This window comes from Hyperolius riggenbachi, chromosome 2 (assembly GCF_040937935.1).
Source record: "Hyperolius riggenbachi isolate aHypRig1 chromosome 2, aHypRig1.pri, whole genome shotgun sequence".
Classification (NCBI taxonomy): Eukaryota; Metazoa; Chordata; class Amphibia; order Anura; family Hyperoliidae; genus Hyperolius; species Hyperolius riggenbachi.
In genome coordinates this window covers 39,067,210-39,094,152 of record NC_090647.1, presented here as the reverse complement: position 1 = coordinate 39,094,152, position 26,943 = coordinate 39,067,210, and the positions used below count along the sequence as shown (strand labels likewise).

General features: G+C 46.1%; 1 protein-coding gene across 1 annotated transcript in view; it reads left to right on the top strand.

Moving 5' to 3' along the window:
* The first annotated feature begins 15,224 nt into the window (after positions 1–15,224).
* Positions 15,225–26,943, top strand: part of MYO7A (myosin VIIA) — a 277,532-nt gene continuing 265,813 nt past the window's right edge. Inside the window, exon 1 of the mRNA XM_068266665.1 lies at positions 15,225–15,426. The gene's annotated coding sequence lies outside the window, so the exon portion shown is untranslated. The remainder of the gene's footprint in view (positions 15,427–26,943) is intronic.

Below are 26,943 nucleotides of genomic sequence, written 5' to 3'. Positions count from 1 at the left end.
GCTATCTACCATGCACTCAGACCTGGGTTCAATTCCTGGCCAAGGTATGTGTAAGCTGGCTTTTCAAAGCCTACAAATCTTTAAGCAAGCTAATTTTTCTCTAGGATATATCATAATGGTACATGCTAGGATGGTTTCAGAATGTAGTGTTGGTGGTGGTATAGCGGTTAAGAGAGCTATCTACCATGCACTTAGACCTGGGTTCAATTCCCGGCCAAGGTATGTGTAATCTGGCTTTTCAAAGCCTACAAATCTTTAAGCAAGCTCATTTTTCTCTAGGATATATCATAATGGCACATGCTAGGCTGCCTTCAGCATGTAGTGTTGGTGGTGGTATAGCGGTTAAGAGCGCTATCTACCAAGCACTCAGACCTGGGTTCAATTCCTGGCCAAGACCTGGGTTCAATTCCTGGTCAAGGTATATAAGCTGGCTTTTGAAATTCTACACGTCCCTGGAAGATGAGACCCTCCTCCCTCCGAGGGAGTTGAGGGATACACTGCCTGATGTTGTAAAGCAGTGTAGGCCTGACATTGAATGAGATTTGTGGGTCCACACAATACATTGCCTGCTGTCAATGCCATATGTCACTTTTTTGTTTTGTTTTTTAAATTACACCTATTTCAATGTGATTTCCCTATAAAAAAAAAAAAAAAACGCATCCGAATTTCCGAACTCGAATTTTTTACCGAATTTTGAAACCGACACCCGAACCGAATTTCGCAGTCGAAGGCGAATTTGAATCCGAATGTTGTGCGGACCCGAATTCGAATGTACCCGAACCGAATTTTGGTACATCTGAGCATGCCTGGTTCCTAACTGTGGAAAGAGACAGCTGAAATCTGAGACAGCTTTCTATATCCTTCCTCTAAACCATGATGGTGAACAATCTTTGTCTTCAGGTGATTTGCGAGTTGTTTTGAGACTCCCATGTTGCTACTCTTCAGAGAAAATGAGAAGAGGAGGAAAACTTACAAATGACCCCCTTAAATACGCTTTCTCATAATTGGATTCACTTGTGTATGTAGGTCGGGGTCACTGGGCTTACCAAGCCCATTTGAGTTCCAATAATATGTTCTAAAGGTTTTGGAATCAATAAAATGCCAGTGCCCAAATTTATGCACCTGCCTAATATCTAAACAATTATTGCACACTTTCTGTAGAGCCAATAAACTGTGTGTCTCCTATATGATATATGTAACTGACATTTTTTTTTTTATCATAACAACCAACGATTTATACAGGAAAATCATGACGATTAACAAGGTTGCCCAAACTTTCGCATCCCACTGTAGCATGATTACACCCATACATGAGGAGATCCAGCACTAGAGAGAGCAGAAAACAGACAGGATGGTTGCACAGGCACAGCACTGGACTCCAGAGCAGAGGTGAGAGCACAGCTTCTGCCGCGCTATCCTATGCCTGTACACACTGGACTTGGGGTGCACAGAAGGGGGTCAGGAACTGATAGTGGGACAAGGGGACAGAGGGAGGCATAGAGGGATCCACACAGAGCCGGATCACCCACAAGGCAACTGAGGCAGGTGTCTAGGGCCTGGAGAGAGTATAGGGGCCCGGTTTATGCTAACCCCCAACAAATCTTTCCAAAAAAGCTAGGTGGCTATTAAGTGTGGACCCAAAGTCATTGCTTGCCTAGGGCACCATTTTCCTTTAAGCAATCTCTGGACGCACAAGGGGTAAAGGTGGCACAGGGGGAGTGAAGGGGGCACAAGGAGACAGGAGGAGGCACAGGGGGACTGAAGGTGGCCACAAGGGGTTAGAAGGAGGTATAAACACCTGTGGGGGCATGGCTTAGCTGGGGGTGTGGCTTAGTTCAGAGGGCGTGGCTTAATTAGTGGCAAGGCGCCCCTCAGGATCAACGGCACTCCAGGCAGTGGCCTGTACTGCCTGTGTCTAAAAACCGCCCCTGCTCTCACCTTGCAGCGCTGGGTCCCCGGTTCAAATCTTAGGCAGGTCAACATCTGCACGGAGTTTGTATGTTCTCCCTGTGTCTGGTGGGTTTCCTCCGGGCACTCAGGTTTCCTCCACATCCCAAAAACACACAGATACAGTAAGTTAATTGGCTTACCCCTAAATTGGCCCTAGACTATGATACATACACTATGCAATACACACATAGACCTATAACTATGGTAGGGATTAGACAGTGAGCTCCCCTGAGGGACAGTTAGTGACAAGACAATATACTCTGTACAGCGCTGCGGAAGATGACATCGCTATATAAATACTAAATAATAATATCCTGGCCAGTGAGGCTGAGCTGTGGGCTGCCCTGTGCCACGCACTGGTTGTATTCCAGGTGCAGAGTGGCAGAGACCGGCCTAAATGCCTCACATGTGACTGTCACAGCACAATATGTCACATTGTGTCAGAACAAACACAGTGCACTGAGCGTTGCTATAATCCTCCAACTCCACATCATAGTGTTCCCTGTGGCTGCCTCTCCGCAACCTCCTAAACCAGTATCTGCTGCTCCCCGCCTCCTGCATTATGTCACTTTTATAGGGCTCTTCTTATTTCCAGGCTGACAGTGACGAAGCATTGAAAGACAGGGCAATGAGACAGAGACAGTACAGTGAGTGACAGTACAGTGAGTGACAGTATAGTGAGTGACAGTGCAGTGAGTGACAGTGCAGTGAGAGACAGTGCAGTGAGAGACAGTGCAGTGAGAGACAGTGCAGTGAGTGACAATACAGTGAGTGACAGTATAGTGAGTGACAATGCGGTGAGTGGCAGTACAGTGAGTGACAGTGTGGTGAGTGGCAGTACAGTCAGTGACAGTGCGGTGAGTGACAGTACAGTGAGTGGCAGTACAGTGAGACAGTATAGTAAGTGACAATGCGGTGAGTGGCAGTACACTGAGAGACGGTGCGGTGAGTGACAATGCAGTGAGTGGCAGTATAGTGAGTGACAGTGCAGTGAGTGACATTATAGTGAGTGACAGTACAGTGAGTGACAATGCGGTGAGTGGCAGTACGGTGAGTGACGGTGCGGTGAGTGGCAGTACAGTGAGAAATGGTGCGGTGAGTGACATTATAGTGAGTGACATTATAGTGAGTGACAGTATAGTGAGTGACAGTGCAGTGAGTGACAGTGCAGTGAGTGACAGTGCAGTGAGTGACAATGCAGTGAGTGACAGTACAGTGAGACAGTATAGTGAGTGACAATGCGGTGAGTGGCAGTACAGTGAGTGACAGTGCGGTGAGTGGCAGTACAGTGAGAGACGGTGCGGTGAGTGACAGTACAGTGAGTGACAATGCGGTGAGTGACAGTGGGGTGAGTGGCAGTACAGTGAGAGATGGTGCGGTGAGTGACAGTACGGTGAGTGACAGTGCGGTGAGTGGCAGTACCATGAGAGATGGTGCGGTAAGTGACATAGTGAGTGACAGTGCGGTGAGTGACAGTGCGGTGAGTGGCAGTACAGTGAGATGGTGCGGTGAGTGACATTATAGTGAGTGACAGTACGGTGAGTGACAGTATAGTGAGTGACAGTGCAGTGAGTGGCAGTACGGTGAGTGACAGTGCAGTTTTTTCGGTGCACAGCGACATGAGCTTTCTCATAAAGCCCAAATGACTCACCCTACAGGCAAGTGTGGTAATCGGCGCAATTTGAAAAAAACATGCTGCGTTTTCACTAGTGTTGGGCGAACAGTGTTCACCACTGTTCGGGTTCTGCAGAACATCACCCTGTTCGGGTGATGTTCGAGTTCGGCCGAACACCTGATGGTGTTCGGCCAAACCGTTCGGCCACATGGCCGAACTAAGAGCGCACATGGCCGAACGTTCCCTGAACGTTTGGCTTGCGCTGTGATTGGCCGAACGGGTTACGTGGTTCGGACCCGAACGCGCTCTGATTGGCCGAACTGTCACGTGGTTCGGGTAAATAAATACCCGAACCACGTCATATCTCCGCCATTTGTCTGTGGGTTTAGCTTTGGGTAGGCAGGCAGGGTAGTTCGCGCTCCAGCCACGCTAGCCAGGGTCCCCCCAGTCATTGTGTCGCTGCTGGGAATAGTAGTACACCGCTCTCTCAGCCACACTATATAGCATTTTGTTTACTGCCACTCTGTGTACCTCGCTCAGCCACACTATATAGCATTCTGTTTACTGCCACTCTGTGTCTGCTGGGAATAGTGGTACACCGCTCAGCCACACTATATAGCATTCTGTTTACTGTTCTGTGTCTGCTGGGAATAGTAGTACACCGCTCGCTCAGCCACACTATATAGCATTCTGTTTACTGCCACTCTGTGTACCTCGCTCAGCCACACTATATAGCATTCTGTTTACTGCCACTCTGTGCCTGCTGGGAATAGTAGTACACCGCTCGCTCAGCCACACTATATAGCATTCTGTTTACTGCCACTCTGTGTACCTCGCTCAGCCACACTATATAGCATTCTGTTTACTGCCACTCTGTGCCTGCTGGGAATAGTAGTACACCGCTCGCTCAGCCACACTATATAGCATTCTGTTTACTGCCACTCTGTGTACCTCGCTCAGCCACACTATATAGCATTCTGTTTACTGCCACTCTGTGCCTGCTGGGAATAGTAGTACACCGCTCGCTCAGCCACACTATATAGCATTCTGTTTACTGCCACTCTGTGTACCTCGCTCAGCCACACTAGATAGCATTCTGTTTACTGCCACTCTGTGTCTGCTGGGAATAGTAGTACACCGCTCGCTCAGCCACACTATACAGCATTTTATTTACTGCCACTCTGTGTACCTCGCTCAGCCACACTATATAGCATTATTGTGTTTACTGCCACTCTGTGTCTGCTGGGAATAGTAGTACACCGCTCGCTCAGCCACGCTATATAGCATTCTGTTTACTGCCACTCTGTGTACCTCGCTCAGCCACACTATATAGCATTATTGTGTTTACTGCCACTTTGTGTCTGCTGGGAATAGTAGTACACCGCTCGCTCAGCCACACTATATAGCATTGTGTTTACTGCCACTCTGTGTACACCGCTCACCAGGGGCGTAGCAATAGGGGTTGCAGAGGTAGCGACCGCATCGGGGCCCTTGGGCCAGAGGGGCCCCGAAGGGCCCTCCCTCAACTACAGTATTAGCTCTCTATTGGTCCTGTGTTCATAATAATCACTTCTATATATACTTTGAATAATGGTAATCATTAACAAACTGTTCCCCATCCCCTTCTTGCACCTCTGACACTGTAGTTGCCATTGGCAGGTTTTGGTGCACCGTATCAATTGTTATGTATAGAGTGCTTGGGGGGCCCCATTGTAAAACTTGCATCAGGGCCCACAGCTCCTTAGCTACGCCACTGCCGCTCACCCAGCACACTATATAGCATTGTGTTTACTGCCACTCTGTGTCTGCTGGGAACAGTAGTACACCGCTCGCTCAGCCACACTATATAGCATTGTGTTTACTGCCACTCTGTGTACACCGCTCACCCAGCACACTATATAGCATTGTGTACTCTGCCAGTCAGTGTGTATATTGCTGGGATCAGTAATACTCCACTCAACGTCAACCACTATATGAGCTCACCATGAGTTCCTCAGAGACCTCCGCTGTGAGCAGCACTCCCAACAACAGCAACAGCCAACGCCCCACGCAAGCTATAACATCCACCCCAGCAGCCAGTGGTCAGCAGCAGCCCTCCCCGGAGGAGAACGTTGTGTCCATCGGTCCGGCGCCAGAGCGATTATTGAGGGCTGCCATTGAGGAGATGATGGGGCCTGATGTTGAGGAGGAGGTCGGGCTCAGGCCAGCATCCCAAGTTAATGTTGAGGACGATGAGGGGTCTGTGTCTGGGGATGTTGGGGTGGCAGAGGTGGTGGGTGGGTCAGACTCAGGAGAAGAGTTGTATGATGAGGATGATGATCGGGACCATCTGTATGTGCCTCAGAGTCCGACCCCGGAAAACATGTTGTATCGTGTGTTTAGGTACTAAAATCTGCGTTCCCACTTCCCAGTACTGCCCGGGTCCACGGATCCATATAATTTTTTGGGCAGCACTATCAAACTGTGGTACTATGAGTGAGTTGCCATGGTCCTTCTGTGCTGTCACACTCACTGTCTGTCTGCAGATGGATTGTTCAACACAGCTACGCCATCTGACATGTAGTCCTTGACCATCTTCTCCAGGCGATTGGTGTTGGAGGACGTGGAACTGCCCGATTGCTGTTCTGTGGGTTGCTGCATGGGTGTCAGAAAATGTTCCCACTCCAAGGACACTGCCAATACCATTCCCTTTTGGGCACTAGCAGCAGCTTGTGTTCTTTGCTGCCCTCCTGGTCCTCCTGGGTTTGCTGAAGTCAGTCTGTCGGCGTACAACTGGCTAGAGAAGGAGGAGGATGTCAATCTCCTCTCTAAAGTCTCCATCCTCAAGGGCCTGCTGGAATTGTTCCATTTTTGACCTGTCTGACACTTTCTTCAATCAGTTTTTTAACATTGTGTTTGTATAAACTGGGTATAAACCCAGTAATTGGTGTTGTCCAGAATAATGAATAATAATGAATAGTGAATAATGCGCGGGCCGCGTTCAATGCAGTCTAGCATGAATTGAGCCATGTGTGCCGGAGAGTCCTGCCAGACTCCTCTGTCTTCATGTTCTTGTGAGCGTTGTGATTGTTGTGATGCACCATATTCGTCACCAGCATCACTTTCTTCCTCTTCTGCTGTCCATTCCCGCTAAATTGTGGAAGTCCAACGTGCACCTCTCTGTCCCTCGGCAGTGGGGGCATCCAATTCCTGCTCCAACTCCAGCTGTTCCTCGTCCTGTTCTTTGTCATAGCTGGGACCAGCGTTTCCTGAGGCAGGTTGCCTGATGTTGGTATCATCACGCTGATCGTTTTCATCTTCAGATTCCCCCACTTGCATCATGCCAGCGGTTTCCATCTTCAACATTGATTTCTTCAGTAAACACAGCAGTGGTATTGTAATGCTGACTGTAGAGTTGTCACTGCTCAGTCACAAGCAACGTGGATTGCTCAAAATTTGGGAGGACTTGGCAGAGATCCAACATGGTGGCCCAATCAGATCCACAGAAGCTTGGTAGCTAGCTGCTGGAATGCGCCTCGGCACTGCGCAAAAGCGTGCTAGCATGTGCAGCGTAGAATTCCAGCGCGTAGGGAGGGACATCACCCAGCGAGCGAGGGTGCGCTACATTGAAGCGCTCCTGCATCTCTTGGTGAGTCCTTCAGAAGCGGTACTGGACTTTAAAAAATGTTTGTTTTTTTTTCCTTCAACAGAAGATCTGCCACGTTGGAGTGAGGAGGACGCCGCCGACACCAAGCTGAACCCCGGCGAACTCCAAGCAGAGGATCTTCAGGAACCCTCAAGGCTTTGAGCAAGCTGAGGAGGATCAGCAGTCCCGACGAGACCTCTCCTCATATGTGACTGTGCGCAGTGGAGTAGAGCTCCCCAGAACAACCTCTCACTTTGTCACTTTGTCATTTTGTCACTTTGTCACTTGTCACTTTGTCATTTTGTCACTGTCAGTCACTTTGTCACTGGTCACTTTGTCACTTTTCACCTTGTCACTTGGTCACTTGGTCACTTGTCCAGATGATCTCGGTACACCTCCTGCAATTCAAATTCCTGCACACATTGCTCTGGGATTTGGGTGTGATGAATGATGCATCTAACTGGCCACCGGAGGCAATTAAGGCCTTCAAAACATTGAAAGCAGCTTTCTGTTCCGCCCCCATTTTGCGTCATGTTGAGTTGTTGACGTCATGTTCATCCTCGGCCTCGCCTTGCATTTTATTGCGAGGTGCATTTTCCACAGAAAAAGGTTGTGAATCCGGGCACAACATTTGTGGCTGTTCCATTGACCTTTCACAGGTAGAAGATTGTGGGGGTGGGAATAGCTCCTCCGAATAGCCCATTGTGTCCTGAAAACTACTCATTGCATTGCTTTGCACACGCATTTTTTTTGTCCTCATGCAAGGCCTGAGTTGCGCCTGAAAGCGTGGCCTTCTCCTCCTGCGCCTCCTCCTGTTCCATCACGTCTGCTGCTGCTGGTGCTGGGTTAGCGTTACCGGTCCCTTTTCCTGGAACCTCTTCTCTGTATTACATTTATGACTGCATGGCGACAAAAGGCATGTTACCTGTGCAAAGAAACATGACATTTTCCACATTTAAAAGACAGTTTTTCCTTTGAAACTTTACAATCAATTTTCTCAAAAACTATAAGCTCTTTTTCAAATATTTTTTTCCCTCTTGTACCCACTCCCAAGGTGCACATACCCTGCAAATTTGGGGTATGTAGCATGTAAGGAAGCTTTACAAAGCACGAAAGTTCGGGTCCCCATTGACTTCCATTATGTTCGGAGTTCGGCGCGAACACCCGAACATCGCGGCGATGTTCGGCGAACGTTCGCGAACCCGAACATCTAGGTGTTCGCCCAACACTAGTTTTCACACCCTGGACTTGCATTTCAGCAGCACTCAGAGGTTGTCAGGAACCGGCCCGCGGCACCTCTGCGTATACGGTTCCCGACTGCAGGTTTGACCAGATCAAGCGGGGGGCAGCCTTATTCAAGCCACAAACAAGGCTGTGACCCCTAAAAAGCTTCTTACTGCCACCACTAGCAGTTGCTAGACACGTCAACTCAGCTGTCGAGTGCTCAACACTCAATCTGCGTTTTCATATTCGGGTCAGCTTTGCGCTTAGGCCGAATATGGGAACGCCACCCACCCACACACACAGTACAGTTGTACAGTAACACAGCACAATCAGGCACTGATTTGTAATGCAAGTTACACTGCCGTGCAGCAAAACCACTAACAGTCGTTCTGAACGATACTGTTAGCCACTCCCACTCTGCTGTCGAGCGCAGAAGTGCCCCATACACACAATGCAATTACAATTTCATACGGTAGTATTGCTCAAGCATACAATTAGGCATGGACTTATACACAGCTACACTGCAGTCTCCTCTAGGCTATGAGTGTTAGTTTAGTACAGCAGAAGTCAAGCTTATTAAATAATAATTTAATATTCCAGGAAAAAAGTGGAACAATGCAGAACAGAATATATACAAAAGATTACAAAAAACAAAATAAAAAGTTACAAAATTAAGAGTTTACAAAGATACACACAAGCGATTTGCTTACCAAAATAACAGGGATCAAGATAGACGAATCTTGGACTCGGGTTCTGTGGACGGACACCGTTCTGATTGGATCAGGAGCCAACTTAGCTTAGACCGGGAGTCCGGCTCCAGCTACCGTCAGGAGTAGACTGATTTTAGGTATCTGTCCCCTGCTTTTTATAATGGAATATTTGCCTTGAGGCTGTAAGCCTGTTTGGACGGGGGGGGGGGGGGGGAACTAGATTTAATTACATCCTCAGACATCATTTGATTCCCAGAGATCTAACATCCACATGTGAAAAGTGTATTATAGCGCACACACACAACAAAAGACTTCCTTAACATCCAATTTCCCCAGGTGGAAGTGTATTTTAGTACATACATGAAAAGACTTCCCTAGTCCAAGTTACAGGTGACAAACACATTGTTGACAGTATTGGCCTGAATAGCCATCTCCTAATTAGAGGCTTGGTAGACAGTCCCTAATTGCAGAGATTTCCCATCTCCCAGTTAGGAGCAGATAATGGCCATTGAATGCAGGGTCAATTTACATGATATAACGAACTCCAGGCAGCTGCCAGCCTTCAAAGCCAGACTGGCTAGCAGACAATCCCATATGATACAGTAGTACACAGCAGACATAAAAATGGGAAAATGAAAATATATTACTGTATTATCCTTATCATAACTAGCTGCTATATTCCTGACAGAGGTGTTCGTAAAAAACCGCATGTGTGCAGATGTATGCAAATGCGTTTACGTCATACGACTACTACAGGGCGCAAATATGGAAGAAAAACGCAAATGAAGACATTTGTAAATGCCACACGGACGCACACAAACACTTGTACGCATCTATAGGAAAGCGCATGGCAATCTGTCACGTTCTTCAGGGAACTTTTATATTATACGCAACTTGCTGTGTTTTGTAATCGGTTTCCGATCAAATCGCATGGGCTTCTTTAAAGTTATGAAAATCATGTGAACCCTTTTATACCACTGCGGTCACATTTTGATCTGATTTTGCACGATTGCAAACATTCCTAGCATCCAGAGAAAGATGCGAACACAATCACATTGCGTTTGCAATTTGCAGTATAAGGGTTTGGACCCACTAGGGGGGTTTTGGCAGCATTTTGTGGTCGGCGACAATCGCCGGTGATTGCAAAAAAACCACTTTGCCAATGTATCTAAATGGGGCTGAACCCACTAGTGCGATTGCAATGAGAGTTAATCGCAATCGCAGGACTTGCAGCATTTTCAGCGCTATATGCTCTGTATAGAAGTGCTGCAATATCGCTTTGAAAAGTGATTTTGCAGCGATATGGGAAGCGAGCGTTTTAAAATTTAAATAAATTTTTATTTACACTTACCGGATGTCCCAATGTCCGCCTTCTTTCTGTAGCCCCACCTCCCAGCAGAAGAGGTCACAGGCGCTTCTTTGATTGGTCCTAGAAAAGCACCTATGACCTCTTCCACATCGGGACAAAGTGAACCAGAGACGAAGCACCCTCATGTATTTCACCATATATATCAGTGGGAACATTAGAGAAAACACCTACCCTGCTCTCTGTTTCATTCTGCACTGCACAGCTTGCTTCTAATCAGCCTTGATAAAACCTCCGACTGAGCATTCAGTCTGGCTTTGCTCAGGAATATTTATAGCTCAGTCTGTGTTCTCTCATGTCTTTTCAAGGCCAAGCCTGCCCCCTGCTGGCTCTGCTCAGGAATCATTATAGCTGAGTCATTATAGCAAAGCCAGACTGAATGCTCAGTTGGGGATTTTATCAGGTCTGATAAGAAACAAGCTGTGCAGTGCAGAATGAAACAGAGAGCAGGGTAGGTGTTTTCTCTAATGTTCCCACTAATCTATATGGTAGAATACATGAGGGTGCTTAATCTCTGGTTCACTTTAAGTACAATAAAGTTTATTTTTAGAAAAGAACTCGGTGCGAAAAGCGAGCACCATCGCCCTAGGAATCGCTGCACACAGCGCTGCGGCGACTCCTAGTGGGTTCCAGACCAAAGGGTTCTTTTCCACTACACTTACGATGCATTTTGCAATCCGATTCCAATTACTAACAGATTGCAAAATGTAGGGTACAGTTAAACTAATGGCAAAGGCGGGGACTGTTACCATGACTGCAACTTGTTTGCAGTGCGTTTTTTCTCAATCGTTGACCTGACAGATTTGGGTGCGATTGCGCTCCTATACTGAATGAGTATAATGGCTCAATTACAGTAGTGTAAATAAGGAAATTAGCCCCTATAGAAAGCAATAAGATACAAATAATTTCTTGCATTCAAATTTCATGTAAATTATACACAGATTAAAGTGGGATTGTTAGCCACAAAATAAAATTCTATTTACCCACTGCTCTGTGTTTATTATGTAGTCTACATGCAGTCTGCATTGCAAGCATTCCAATATAATCATAAATGTTTCTGCTGTAGTACATCTTATCTCAGTCAGCCTGGCTCTGTTTGGTATATTGGCGGGGAAGAGGGAAGCATGTTATCTCCCCTCCCACATTCCTGCTCCTCACTGATTGGCTGAGGGCAGTTCAGTGTGACATGGGGATGAGAAGGGAAATGCACCTCACCCCTCTGCAGAAGCTGCTGAAATACGATCTATGCTGTGCTCACATGGATTTACAAAGCAAGCTAGCTATGACCGTGTGGTTTGTAGGAGAAAAAAAAGTAAGGGAGGAAATGACATCAGTATTGGCTTCAGTCAGAGGCGGTAAAGATGGAAAATGTCGAACAGTTTTCTCTTTATTTGCAATATAAAATTCACAAAAATCAAAACTCGACCAGTACAATACATGTGTTATGTAAGTAGGACAAATATTTATCTACTTATATATGCGTGTTTTTTTCCTGGCATAGTATGGCTGTCCCTGCTGTTTTAGAATTGGACAAATGAGAATAACTTCCTGTCAATTTTTATTGGTCAGTTTCATTGGTCCAAGTTCAAGCTGCATAACTTTTACATGAAATTTGAATGCAGGGACAAATTATTTGCATGTCATTGATCATCCCTACCCACAACCTCATACCTCCCAGCTTTTTGAGATGAGAAAGACCACACCCCCATCACACCCCTCGTCACGCATACCATACAGATTTCATAAAAAAAATATGTTTTATAATTCAAGCCACACTGGTCCTCTCTATGCTGGTTTATTTTCCTTCATCGTAACATTCTAAAATTAGTAATATATCAATTTAAAGGATTGGAATAAAGTTTAGAGTCAATCAAACACATATTTCAGTCGAGAAATATATATATTTACACCGAAAGAGGGACAAAGTCCTGAAAGAGGGACAAATGAGAAGGAAAGAGGGACAGGGCTCCCAAAGAGGGACTGTCCCTCCAAAAGAGGGACAGTTGGGAGCTATGTGTATGTGTTTGCGTGGGTGGGACAAACAGGGGGTAAGACATGGCACAAGGGACTGAAGGAGGCACAAGCAGACAGAAGGAGGCACAAAGGGGGACAAAAGGACACACAAGGCACAGAGGGATACAGTGGCAGCTGCCTGCAGCTTACGCTAAGCAGATGCAGCAGAAGCAAGTAATAGAAACCCACGGGGCGTGGCTTAGTCAGGGGTGGGGCTTCATTCATGGGGCAGAGCTTGATGAAGCTTTATGGTGCCCCTAGGACCAATGGCACTCCAAGCAATGGCCTGTACTGCCTATGCCTAAAAGCGCCCCTGACAATATATACACTACACGATACATACATAGACATAAGACTATGGCAGGGATTAGATTGTGAGCCCCTTTGAGGGACAGCTAAGTGACGATATACTCTGTACAGTGCTGCGGAAGATGTCGGCGCTATATAAAAACTAAATAATAATAACATGGAAGTGTTTATTTGCTACAGTGCTAGCTAGGTTTTATGCATAGGTAACTGTGTCTAATAATATCACTTGTCCAGTGACAATATACAATCATGTCCTCTCCTTCCATCGAGCAGAAGGTTATAAATAGCGCAGTAATTGTCGTGTTCATCCGAGTGTTGTCATCGGAACAGGAATGTCTGTCGGGTGTTATAATTCTCCTTTTATTGTCACCTTGTCACATTTTTCAGCACAAAGCAGCGCTGTGTTACTCATCCATTGTCTGTAATGTGTGCTGGGGTGGGTTATTGTTAGTAGTGTGAGTTATGTCATGCCCTGTGTGTGTATGTCTTTGTGCATATAGTATAACAGAATACACAAGCAGCTTGCGGTGACCACAAACCTCCAGGAGAGTATAGGGGACCAAAAGAGACTGAAAAGCCCTCCTACTAAAAAGCAATGCTAAGTGAGGTTTGCCTTCTTAAAACAGAAGGTATTTGTGATAATTCAAATTAAAGTGAATATCTGTGGTTACCCACAATGCACCACTACTGAATATGCAAATTATCTCTTTCTGCCCCTTAAAGCTAATGGAACCCGGGTTTTAAAAAAAAAAAAAAAGTCAGATACTCACCTAAGGAGAGGGAAGGCTCGGTCCTAATGAGCCATCTCTCTCCTCTCTCGGTGGCCCCGGTGCTGCGCTGGCTCCTCCGTTCTCGTCCCACGGCGAGGGGACTTCAGAAGTGTTCGGGAGCCGAGTCCTCCGGAAGACAGGCGGCGCACACGCGAGTGCGTCATAGAGGACGTGCGCAGTGTAGAGCGGCCCGTCTTCGGGAGCACTCGGGCTCCTGAAACATCTCCGAAGCCTACCTTCGGCCGGGAGACAGCTGTATTTTTTAAAACCCGGTTCCCATTAGCTTTAAGCCAGGTTTACATCCAGAACCACTGGTGTATAGCAAGCCTATAACTTTATATTTTTTCATCAACCCAACATGCAGACAGCCTGTTTCAGACTGTTGGTCCTCATCAGTGCATGGCAGGGATTAATATATATAAGTCATATTCTACTGCTGGATTCTGATAGTAAAATATCAGTAAACATTACCAATATTTTACTATGGCTAAACCTAACCCAACTCTCACAACCCAACAACCCTATTTGCCACTGACCGTGGCTTTTATAATTGGTGCCTATGGTGACGCCCTTTTTCCTGAGTCAAACTGCAACTGATTGTCATTATTCATTCCTAGGCGGGGACGAATTGGGATGAGAAATCTGTGAAATCTGTCTGCAGTGTGTGGACAGGCAATAGGTCTCTCTCTGATCAGATTCAATCACAGAGGGCTCTATGTGATGGTCAATTTGGTGGCAGATCCAGAGGTGTATGGGGCACAATAAAGTGAACCCGAGGTGAGAGCTGCCATATTTATTGCATATTAAACAATACCAGTTGCCTGGCAGTCCTGCTGATCTATTTGGCTGCAGTATTGAGTGAATAACACCAGAAATCTTGCCAGATCTGACATTGTCAGGAACACCTGGGGCCTGATTCACAAAGTGGTGATAACTCAGTTATCACGCCTAAAAGACTTTAGGCATGATAACCTTTGCACTAGCAAAGTTATCACCACTTTGTGCTCTAACTCGCGCGAAGCTACCGCGCGTACGCGCGCAAAGTCCCATAGGGCTTAATGGGAGCTTCGCGCGAAGCGCCGGGTGCTGGGCGCTTGCGGAAAATTCACGCGAGTTTCTTCTTATCATGCCTAAACTGAGTTTAGGCGTGATAAAGGGGTTTTCACTCGCGTGCAAACACTTTGCACCGCTTTGTGAATCAGGCCCCTGATCTGCTGCATGCTTATTCAGGGTGTATGGCTGAAAGTATTAGAGCCACAGGATCATCAGGACAGCCAGGCGACTGGTATTGCTTAAATGGAAATAAATATGGCAGTCTCCATCTCCCCCTTGTTACAGTTGTCCTGTAATACCTTTATCAGACTCTCATCCTGGGTACCGAACATAACTTAAATCCATCAGGAAAAATAATCATTTGCTTTGCACAAAAAAATGTGCTTTTTTCTCCCTTTTTTTAAAGTGTATTTTAAAGAAATATTCTCGGCATGCTGGTACTTGTAGTTCCCCTGCAGCCGAGGACCTGTAGGTGATCTAGAAAGCGAGGAGTAGTGCTGTGTACTCCACCCTGGAGTCTGATGTCAGCTCCTGACCAAACCTCTTGTCCTGTAATCTCCTCCTCTGTGTAAGCAGGATCAGAGCCAGCATGAATGGACAGACTGCAGGAGGCGGCTGCACCTGACACTTGGCCAGACAGGTAGACACACGAGACAGCTGAGCTCAGCCAGACAGAGAAGCCTTCAGAGAAGATTCTCCACCTGCTGGACCTTCTCCTGGTCCTGGACCTTCTCCTGGACATCTGTGGTCACCTCCTGGGACTCTGCACTGGCCCCCATGGACTGTGAATGGTGAGTTTAGCCCTGCACTGTGTGTTTGTGTGCCTCTCGGTTCTTCCAAGGATTTGCTTAATCTACTTATGCCTGGCCTCTGTGCGGATTGCCTCGTTATCGGGGGACTGCTACAAGGAATTCATTCATTCGCCAAAGGTTGCGAAACTGCTCCAACTTTTCCCACAAGCCGCCGACCGGCAGAGATCTCCGCACTGGCAGGCGATGGGACGGCAAGCGGGGGTTAATCCGGGATGACAGGGACAAGAGAGGGGACGAGTGCCACACTGGGGTGACATTAGTTATTTATAGTTTGCGGACATAATCCACAGCCCTCTATCGAATACCACAAACACTTATGAAAGTGGCTACCACAGGAGCTTACAATCAGGGGCGTAATGCTGGGTACACACCATAAGTTTTCCCTCTCGATAGATGGATTCGATAGATAATTTCTGACATGTCCGATATTACTTCCCATCGATTCTGCGCTCGATTTATCATAGAAGTGAATGGGAAAAGATAAGAAAAACAAGCAGAAGAGAAGAGAAGAGAATCAAGCAAAGAATTGAGAGGAAAGATCGATCGGGTGGGAAATCAAGGGGAAAAACATATCGTGTACCCAGCGCAACTAGAGGGGAGCAGCTCTTTCGATTGCAGGGGGGCCCAGCAGTGTGTGGTGCCCCCCAACTACCAACCTTCCCCCTTCTGATACAGGGGACTGTACTTCAGATCAGGTGTTTGTGGCTACACTTGTTATTGTTGTAAAGACCATGATGGCCACACTTGTTTTACGAGATGGTCTCCCAGGCTGTGAGGGTCACCAGGGGAGGCAAGGGAAGGGGTGTGAGCATGGTGGGGGGTGCACAAAGTTTTGCTGGGGGGCCACGTGATCTGTAGTTACGCCACTGCTTACGATCTAATGTCTGTATCCGATGGGGGGGGGGGGGGGGACACAATTATTTATTTATTATTTATTTATTCAAGTATTTATATAGCGCCGACATATCACGCAGCACTGTATGGAGTTTGTCTTGTCACTAACTGTCCCTCAGAGGGGCCCCCCATCTAATCCCTACCATAGTCAAATGTCTATATCATGTAGTGTATGTATCATAGTCCAGGGCCAATTTTAGGGGGAAGTCAGTTAACTTATCTGTATGTTTTTGGGATGTGGGAGGAAACCAGAGTGCCCGGAGGAAACCTACGCAGACACGGGGAGAACATACAAACTCCTTGCAGATGTTGACCTGGCTGGGATTCATAAATGGATGAAGAATGACTGTACCCAGCATAAGCTTGTGAATGATTACAGTTCCACAGTCTAAAAATAGTCCTTTTTGGTCTCTTTTTCTCATAGTGGAACTACTTGACAAATGAATGGCACGGTGGCGTAGTAGTACGCACTCTCGCCTTGCCAGGCTAGGGCCCCCGGGTTTCAATCAGAGCCCTGACACTATTGACATGGAGTTTGTATGTTCTACCCGTGTCTGCGTGGGTTTCCTCTGGGTACTCTGGTTTCCTCCCACATCCAAAAAGAACATACAGGTAGTTTAATTGGCCCTCCCCCATAAAATGGCCTTAAAGGATACCCGAGGTGACATGTGACATGATGAGATAGACATGGGTATGTACAGTGCCAAGCACACAAATAACTATGCTGTGTTCCTTTTTTTCTTTCTTTCCCTGAAAGAGTTAAACATCAGGTATGCAAGTGACAGTTTCAGCCCATGTAAGTCTGGGCCAGACTATAGCATAACCCTCACTGATAAGGAATTACAGCCATAAACCACTTTCCTGACAGTAAATGGCTTCTGAGAGCAGGAAAGAAAAAAGGGGCAATAATTCATAGATTTGAGCTCTGGCATTCTTCAATGAAGGTGTCACTGAGCAGAGACAATGCAACAGTAAAAACTTAAGAACTAGATTTAAATATACTGTACAATAAAACTGTGAGAGATCTAAAAAAAAAAAGTTTTTTTTAGGAGACTGGGGATAGATACAATTGTTTTTCTTAGTTTATTTTCACCTCGGATGTCCTTTAAGGTGTCCACTAATGATACAATCTTGATTGTAAAATCTTACCACGTCTGTGTAATATGAGAGACTACCTGAAGTGATTCACTCAGTTGACTCAATACAACATATATTTGGTAAGATTGTACAATCAAGGTTGTATCCTTAGTGAGCACATTTAGACTACAATGACTGACTATGGTAGGATTAGATAGTGAGCTCCTCTGAGGACAGTCAGTGACATGACTAGGTACTCTGTAAAATGCTGCAGAAGATGTCAGTGCTATATAAATACATAATAACAATATGATATGACATTAGATTAAGACTATGGTAGGGATTGGATTGTGAGTTCCTCTGAGGACAGTCAGTGACATGACTATGTACTCTGTAATGTGCTGCAGAATATGTCAGTGTTATATAAATACATCATAATAATATGGTAGGACATTAGACTATGACTATGGTAGGGATTGGATAGTGAGTTCCTCTGAGGACAGTTAAGGTGCCCATACACTGAGCCGATTTGCAGCCGATTTTGATCGATTTCGATGTGACATGCTTGAAAATCTAGGTCGATCTGTTGAGATTGCTTATCATTTTGCATTGAACCTAATGGAAATCTGATGGCAAAAAAATGCCATCAGATCGATTTTCAATAGATTTCATACTGAAATCTATTGGAAATCTGTTCCTAGTAAACAATGTTCCTAAACACATCAGATAGATCAGAAATCTATCTGATGATCTATCTGCTGCTAATCTAACGAGTGTATGGCCTGCTTTAGTGACATGGCTATGTGCTCTGTAATGTGCTGCAGAAGATGTCAGGGCTAATATGGTAGGACATTAGACTGTGGCTATGGCAGGGATTAGATTGTGAGCTCCTATGAGGACAGTTAGTGACATGACTATGTACTCTGTAAAGTGCTGCAGAAGATGTCAGTGCTATATAAATACTTAATAATAATATGGCAGGACAATAGACTATGACAATGGTACGGATTAGATTGTTAGCTCCTCTGAGGACAGTCAGTGACATGACTATGTACTCTGTAATGTGCTGCAGAAGATGTCAGCGTTAATATGGTAGGACATTAGACTGTGGATATGGCAGGGATTAGATTGTGAGCTCCTCTGAGGACAGTCAGTGACATGACTATGTACTCTGTAATGTGCTGCAGAAGATGTCAGTGCTATATAAATACATAATAATAATATGGCAGGACAATAGACTATGACTATGGTACGGATTCGATTGTGAGCGCCTCTGAGGACAGTCAGTGACATGACTATGTACTCTGTAACGTGCTGCAGAAGATGTCAGGCTATCTAGTACTGGGGTCTCCTTTGAGTACCTATACTGGGATTTGGGGCGGCATCTGGCTACATAACACTGGGGGTCCTGTAGCTACCTCTACTGGGGGGGGAGGCTGCATCTCGATACCCAATACTGGGAGCTCCTCTGGCTACCTATAATGAGTGGGGCTGCATCTGGCTACCTAATATTGGGGGGTCCTATGGCTACTGATTCTAGGGGTCCAGTCTGGCCAACTATACTGTGGTGTGGGAGCTACGTCTAGCTACCTTATACTGGGAAGCACTAGCTACCGCAACAGTGTGTCCGAGTGCTTATCATGTTCCATGCTACTTCTGGCCCTCTTTAATCAGGGGCCCAGGGCCATTTCTGGCATTTGTAGTTCGAAGGCAAAGCACCTTTTGTGTGCTGTGTGCCTAACCCCCTTCCCTGCAGGTACTACCCAAGGCATCTGCCTGGTTTTGCCTATGCCTGAAATCGGCTCTGCCTTTAATGAAAGATATTATGCAAAACACATTGTCCTAGTGCAGGGGTCAGGAATCTTTTTGGCTGAGAGAGCCATAAACGCCACAAATTTTAAAATGTAATTCAGTGAGAGTTATACAATACGTTTCAAACTGGGACAGTGCACATGCGCAGCAGAGGGCTCACATCCCTGTTGCCATGGTGATGTGTACACAGTTGATCCGCTGGGCAGCGGAAGTGTCAGGCGCGTCTTCAGCTTCTCTTGGGTTTCAGCAACATCAGCAATTTCCCTGAGAGCCAGACAGGAGAAATACTGATTAACAGCTTGTACAATTAGCTAGCTGACTTGGGGGTTGATTCACTTTGTAGGACGAGATCCCCGCACTGACAGGCAGGCAGCCTATTGGGCCAATCAATGTGTGGGGAGCTCGTCCTACAAAGTCACTGGACCTGACAGGGTCCAGAGCAGGACAATTGGAGCAGCCGTTAGTTTTGGGGTAGTGTGAGTAAGGTAGTAGTGCATGCTGCAGCAGTAGCGTGCCTACTTTGAAAATTTTTCTTGCGCTGCCACACTAAGGGTCCTTTTACACTTAATGCATTGGTATGCACTTTTTCCATAGCAATGCATTGTGAAAAAGCTTTCAATTAAAAACGCATATAGTGGGAACTGTACCATAGGAAAACATGGGCATTACTTTGAAAATCAGTTTTCTTTCAGTTTTAACTGAGAGCAACTGATTAAGTGTAAAATGGGCCTAAGCTGCGCTGCTTGAGCAGTGTAGCTTAGTGAATCAACAACTACTGATGTGTCTGTGAGCCAGATGTAGACATCAAAAGAGCCGCATCTGGCTCCTGAGCCATAGGTCCCCTACCCCTGTCCTAGTGTCTGCTGGCATTTCTGTCTCTCCTAGATGGGGATTGATACATTTTGACCAATTTAAATGAATGGGTGGAGTTTTTACAGCATCAAAATCAGATCAAGTGACGTTTCATTCAAATCCTCATTACAAGTCCAATCAATATCTTATCAAAAGGGAGTGCTCTGCTGGCTGTCCTTCAACTCATGAGTAATCAATTAGATCATTTTTCCTGTGATTATTGTCATGGGATAGCTCAAGGAATGTATTGAGTTTGCTTAGCTTTGTGGAGAGGTAGAGAAATGTAGTGTTTTAACTAACATACATCTGTGTCTAACGTCATTTCCTGGCCAGGATGTTATCTGCATAGAATTTGTATGTTGTGTTTGTGTGCGGGTTTCCCCCAGGCACTCTGGTTTACCCCCTCATCCCAAAACATACGTTAACTGGTTCCCCAATGAAATTAGCATAACAATGTGAGAAAACTAGACTATGACTATGGTAGAGTTTGTGAGCTCCTCTGAGGACAGTCAGTGACTTGACTATGTACTCTGTAATGTGCTGCAGAATATGTCAGTACCATATAAATACTGTACATAATAATAATATGGTAGGACATTAGACTATAACTATGGTAGCATTAGAGTGTGAGCTCCTCTGAGGACAGTCAGTCACATGACACATAACATCCCCACTACTTCCTATATTCCCTGGTCGAAACTGTGCAGTCACATGACACACACAATGCCCTACTATCTGGCCTCCCCTTGAAACGCATTGCACCCCTTCAATCAGTCATGAATGCAGCATCTAGACTCAACCATTCTTCCCACCACTCTGCTTCCACTTCTCCCCTCTGCGAAGCCCTACGCTGGCTCCCTATCAGCTTCAGGGTCAGTTTTAAAGAAGTTATCAGCCAAATATGAAGAAATGAGCTTTATTCACCTGGTGCTTTCTCCAGCCCCTTGAAGCCGACTGTCCCACGCCGACCGCTCTGCGCCGCCGTCCCGGTCTCCATGTTTGGTGTGGAGGCCGACCCTGAGGTCATACGCACTGCGCCTGGGTGAACTGTCGCTGTCAATCAAGCCCACGTTGTATGTGGCTTTGCAGTGCAAGCTGCGTACAACGTGGGCTTGATTGACAGCGACGGTTCATGCAGACGCACTGCGGACGAACTCGGGATCGGTCTCCACACCAAACACGGAGACCGGGATGGCGGCGCAGAGCGGTCGGCGTGGGACAGTCGGCTGCAAGGGGCTGGAGAAAGCACCAAGTGAGTAAAGCTCATTTCTTCATATTTGGCTGATAGCTCCTTTATTCTGTGCCTGGCCTACAAATCTGTGCACAAGACCTGCCCAACCTACATCTCTGAGCTCGTCCACAGATATATACCTGTCCATCCACCCTCTAGTCCTCCAATGATCTCCACCTGATTGCCCCACACATCTCTCAATCCCATACATGCCCACAGAACTTCTCAAGAGAATTACTTCCCACCCACCCCCCCTCCCTCCCTCAGACTTGTTCCTTCCTTCAACACTTTCGAGCAAGCCCTCAAAACGCATTTCTTTAAAATGGCCTACCCCCCGTCCAGAGGGGGTGCAAAAACTGTCTTTGTCCCCGGTTGCTGAAAACTCTCTAGCTACACCTCTGCCTGTCCTTCTTGATCTTGCAATCTTGCAAGTTGCAACCCACCAATGAAACCCTTCCCATTCACTAACTCGGACTTGAATTGCTGGTCTCTGTAAATTCAAATGATCATGCATTTTATACCCTGATTAAATGGATAACCTTGTGCTATGTTCTATAACCATTTTCTACCTCTCTGTCCGTCGCCCCTTGTTTACATTGTATGTATCCATATTTATTGGCCAGCACTGCGTAATATGTTGGCGCTTTATAAATACAATAAATAATAGCATCCCTACTACTTCTTATATTCCCCAGTCCATACTGTGCAGTCACATGACACATCACACCCCTATCACTTCTTACATTCCGTGGGCCAGTCAGTCCAAGCTTCATTCTTCATAGATACGACAGAGCAGACTTGGTCTTTTTTGTGTCGTTAAAAGGAAAGTAAACCTACACTGCAGAGGGCATGAAAAATTGATTGGCATTGCTGAAGGTTAAACACTACTTAACCTATTAACGCACCTGCATGTAAAAAGGCAGATAAAATACCTTCAAAGCCAAAAAACCAAAGAGAGAGCAAGAGAATTACCTCAGACAGTGATGTGGGCGCCCCACTTCCCTCACAGGGGGTTATCTCAGACAGTGATGTGGGCTATACCACTTCTCTCACAGGGGGTTACCTCAGACAGTGATGTGGGCGCCCCACTTCCCTCACAGGGGGTTATCTCCGACAGTGATGTGGGCTATACCACTTCCCTCACAGGAGGGTTACCTCAGACAATGATGTGGGTGCCCCAATTTCCTCACAGGGGGTTACCACAGACAGTGATGTGGGCTATACCACTTCCCTCCTAGGGGGTTACCTCAAACAGTGATTTGGGCGCCCCACTTCCCTCACAGGGCGTTACCTCAGACAGTGATGTGGGCGCCCCACTTCTGTCACAGGGGGTTACTTTAGACAGGGATGTGGGCTATACCACTTCCCTCACAGGGGGTTACCTCAGACAGTGATGTGGGCACCCCACTTCCCTCACAGGGGGTTACCTCAGACAGTGATGTGGGCGCCCCACTTCCCTCACAGGGGGTTACCTCAGACAGTGATGTGGGCACCCCACTTCCCTCACAGGAGGTTACCTCAGACAGTGATGTGGGCTATACCACTTCCCTCACAGGGGGTTACCTCAGACAGTGATGTGGGCTATACTACTTCCCTCACAGGGGGTTACCTCAGACAGTGATGTGGGTCTCCCATTTCTCTCACAGGGGGTTACCTCAGACAGTGATGTGGGTTTCCCATTTCTCTCACAGGGGGTTACCTCAGACAGTGATTTGGGCTCCCCACTTCCCTCACAGGGGGTTACTTCAGACAGTGATTTGGGCTCCCCACTTCCCTCACAGGGAGTTACTTAAGACAGTGATGTGAGCTATACCACTTCTCTCACAGGGGGCTACCTCAGACAGTGATGTGGGCTCCCCACTTCCCTCACAGGGGGTTACCTCAGACAGTGATGTGGGCTATATCACTTCCTTCACAGGGGGTTCCCTCAGACAGTGATGTGGGCTATACCACTTCCCTCACAGGGGGTTACCCCAGACAGTGATGGGTTGCTTTACCTTAAAGTAGCACTGAAGCAAAAATGAATTGTGAATGAAATGGGCTAGATTACCTGCTGCTAATTGTCTTCAGGGCCCATACAGTTCCCCGTTAGTATTTGGCTGTGCACCCCTTCCCCCAGTCAAATAGTCCAGGGGAAGTGCCCATCACCGCGCATTAGAGATTTCTTTCACTGGGCATGCGCAATTCAGAATCTCTAGTTCACCAGCCAGTGAATCTGGAAGTCTGTTGGTGGAAAAGGTACCGTCATGGGGAATGGGTTGAATTGAAAGTTGTAGCTCACTTAAAGTGATTTCTATTTAGCACTCAGGACATTTCTATAGCACATGAAAAATGCATGCCAACAATCTGTTTCATTTTTAAAATAAACTTTCATTTTACCTTGTATTTTACAATCAAAGTAGTTTTATTAGCCTGTTTCTGCAGGCCTGCCTGGCCGTCCAGGCCGCAGAGATTTCAGGGAGCTAATTGTTTTATTGAGCTAATTACCCAGAAGTAAACAATACCTTTTCATCAACAAAGGGGGTGGGTAATTAGGACTGTTTCTTCAAAGACATTGTGTGTGTCAAACAGCCCTAATTACCCACCCCTTTGTTGATGAAAAGGTATTGTTTACTTCAGGGTAATTAGCTCAATAAAACAATTAGCTTCCTGAAATCTCTGCGGCCGGGATGGCCGGGCAGGCCTGCTGAAACAGGCTAATAAAACTACTTTCATTGTGAGATACAAGGAAAAATGAAAGTTTATTTTAATAATGAAACAGATTGTTGGCATGCATTTTTCATGTGCTATAGAAATGTCCTGAGTGCTAAAAAAAAGTGCTCGGTTCACTTTAAGGTGTACTTCAAAAGATACCTGAGCTTGAAACTACAGAGTGCTCTTTTACTTACCTGGGTCTTCTTCCAGCCCCATAGTCTTGTAGGGCCCTCGCTGTCCTCCAGTCCTCACCCTTGATCCACTGTGCGGCCCGGTAAAGTGCGTGACTTAGCGAAGTCTTGCACTACTGTGCCTGCGCGGCATGGCCTGAGTGGCATGCATCTTTGTGCTTCTATAGCCAAGAGCGTTCTGCGCATACGCATTACATTAAGACTCATAACCGCATAGGTACAGAATGCTTCTGGCCATAGGAGCACAATCAAGGAGGCACGCTACGCCTGCCCGGGAGGACAGCGAGGGACCTGCAAGACTACGGGGGTGGAAGAGGTGGGTACATTCGTTGTGGGCGAGTGTCATTTCGGCGCAGGGTAAAGACGAAAGACGGCTCAACCTGCTCCTGCACAAATTCCCAGCTCATGCTAAATACTATTCCCAGGGCCAGATTTCTGGAAAGGCCGCAGAGGCCCGGGCCTTGGGCAGCTACAGCCCAAGGGGGCACTTCTCGTTACATATTAAAGAGAAAGCTGCAAATGGGGGAGCAACACATGAAAAATGGAAGCTGATGCTCAAAAGAGCTGTACGTGGAATAGGGTCTGAATACATAGATGTTAAATGCGGAAGGGGGGGGGGGCTGCACACAGAAGGGCGGGGGTTGCTGCTCATGGAAGGGGAGCCCCAAAATATTTGGTCTAAGGGTGGCAAAAGTATAAATCCTGGGCTACTTCCCCTTCGAGTTGTAGCGGCTCGGGGGAGACACGTAACTTGGGCACCGGCTATTGCCGACAGCTGAATTACCTTTATTTTAAGCTCATCTGTGCGGTGCCCGGCTGAAACTCCAGGCGTTTAAATCAGCCATGCATCACTGACACCGAAACGATCGGCACAGCACTGCGCCGACATCAGCTGCTTCGGGAAGATGCCCAGGGGACGTAAAAGAACGCTCTGTAGTTTCAACTCAGGTATCCACTTAAAAATGAACTGTAACCAAGGATTGAGCTTCATCCCAATCAGTAGCTGATATCCCCTTTCCCATGAGAAATCTTTACCTTTTCTTAAATAGATCACCCGGGGGTTCTGTATGGCTGATATTGGGCTTGATTCACAAAGCGGTGCTAACCTACTTAGCACGTCTAAAGTCTTTAGACGTGCTAACCAGGGTGCTAAGTAGGTTAGCACCGAATTATCTGATTCAGAAATTTGGTGCTAACCTACTTAGCACCCTGGTTAGCACGTCTAAAGACTTTAGATGTGCTAAGTAGGTTAGCACCGCTTTGTGAATCAAGCCCATTGAGTTGAAACCCCTCCCACAGTGTGGTTTTGCATCTTCTCTGATGTCTTTTCAAGCCCAAGCCTGCCCCCTTCTGGCTCTGCTATAATGACTCAGGTATAAGGATTCCTGAGCAAAGCCAGACTGAATGCTCAGTCGGGGATTTTATCAGGGCTGATAACAAGCAGGCTGAGTAGTGAAGAATGAAACAGAGAGCAGGGTAGGTGTTTTCTCTAATGTTCGAACTGATATGTATGGTAAAATAGATGAGGGTGCTTCGTCTCTGGTTCACTTTAACCATCATCGCCCAAAACAAACGAAAAATGTTGGGTTGGCCAAGAATAGTTTAAAAAAAAAAAAAAGATTTCCATTAATGGCAATAGACAGAGATTATCGTCCATGTAGACCAATCTATCCTGACGAACCAATATGATAATCGATAGTAGTTGTTTGTATCGAATGATAACAAACAATCTTTCCATTCAAATTACTTATGTTTGGATAATTATGCACTTTCCGGGTGCTCATTTTCGAGCTTCTGCTAATGATCCAGAGATTGCTCGTTTTCTAGCGACCGTGAGAGAGTGTATGTACAGAGCTTTTGACCTGCGTAGGAATCAAACAAACCTATTGATTTTAAGATGGTGGTCTCGTGGAGTGATAAGATAACTAATGATCTGACTCAGAACAGCTCTCATTCATACATTCAGCCCACACTTTTGGTCCTTCACGAGTAAACATCACAACAGAGACCTCTCCGTGTTCACTACGCTAAGAGACGATCAATACTTCCTCCAGATTTATTATTAAGGAAAGCTTTATTGAAGCATAAAAAAGAATGTAGATATACAAACAATGAACAGTACAATATTCATAAAAAAACCAACAGGGGGAGCATACACATAGAAATTAAGTAAAGTAAAAATCTGATCCACCTGGAAAATGGGGGACTTAAACCACCCTACTGAGATTCCAGGGATCATCTCAAACATGAAGTCCAATAAAGTCCGTAAGCTCGCCGAACCTGTATAAAAAGAAACGCAAAAAGAAAAAACAAACACTACAAAATAAGAGAAACCATGTCATGTCAAGTAGCATCAGATATGGGTCCTGATAAAGGAAGGGTTTAAAATAAATAAAAAAAAAGAGAAAATCCAGGGGATGTGAGATATCTATAAAAAGATATTCATGTAAGCCCATCATAAATGTCTATAGAGTTTCCAGTTTTCCCAGATAAAATCGAATTTAGTTGGATTCTCTATACTATAATAATAAATTCTAGGATTCTCTATACTATAATAATAAATTCTATCCATTAACATAATCATGTCCAATCTCTGAGCAACCAAAGAGATGTCAAGGGTAGAGGATTTCCATTGGAAGGCAATACTCCACTGAGCAGCGAGAAGCATATATCGTACATACTCAAATACAGGTCGACCTCGTGTATAAGTCGACTTCAATGTTTAACCCTCTTAAGCTGGATTTT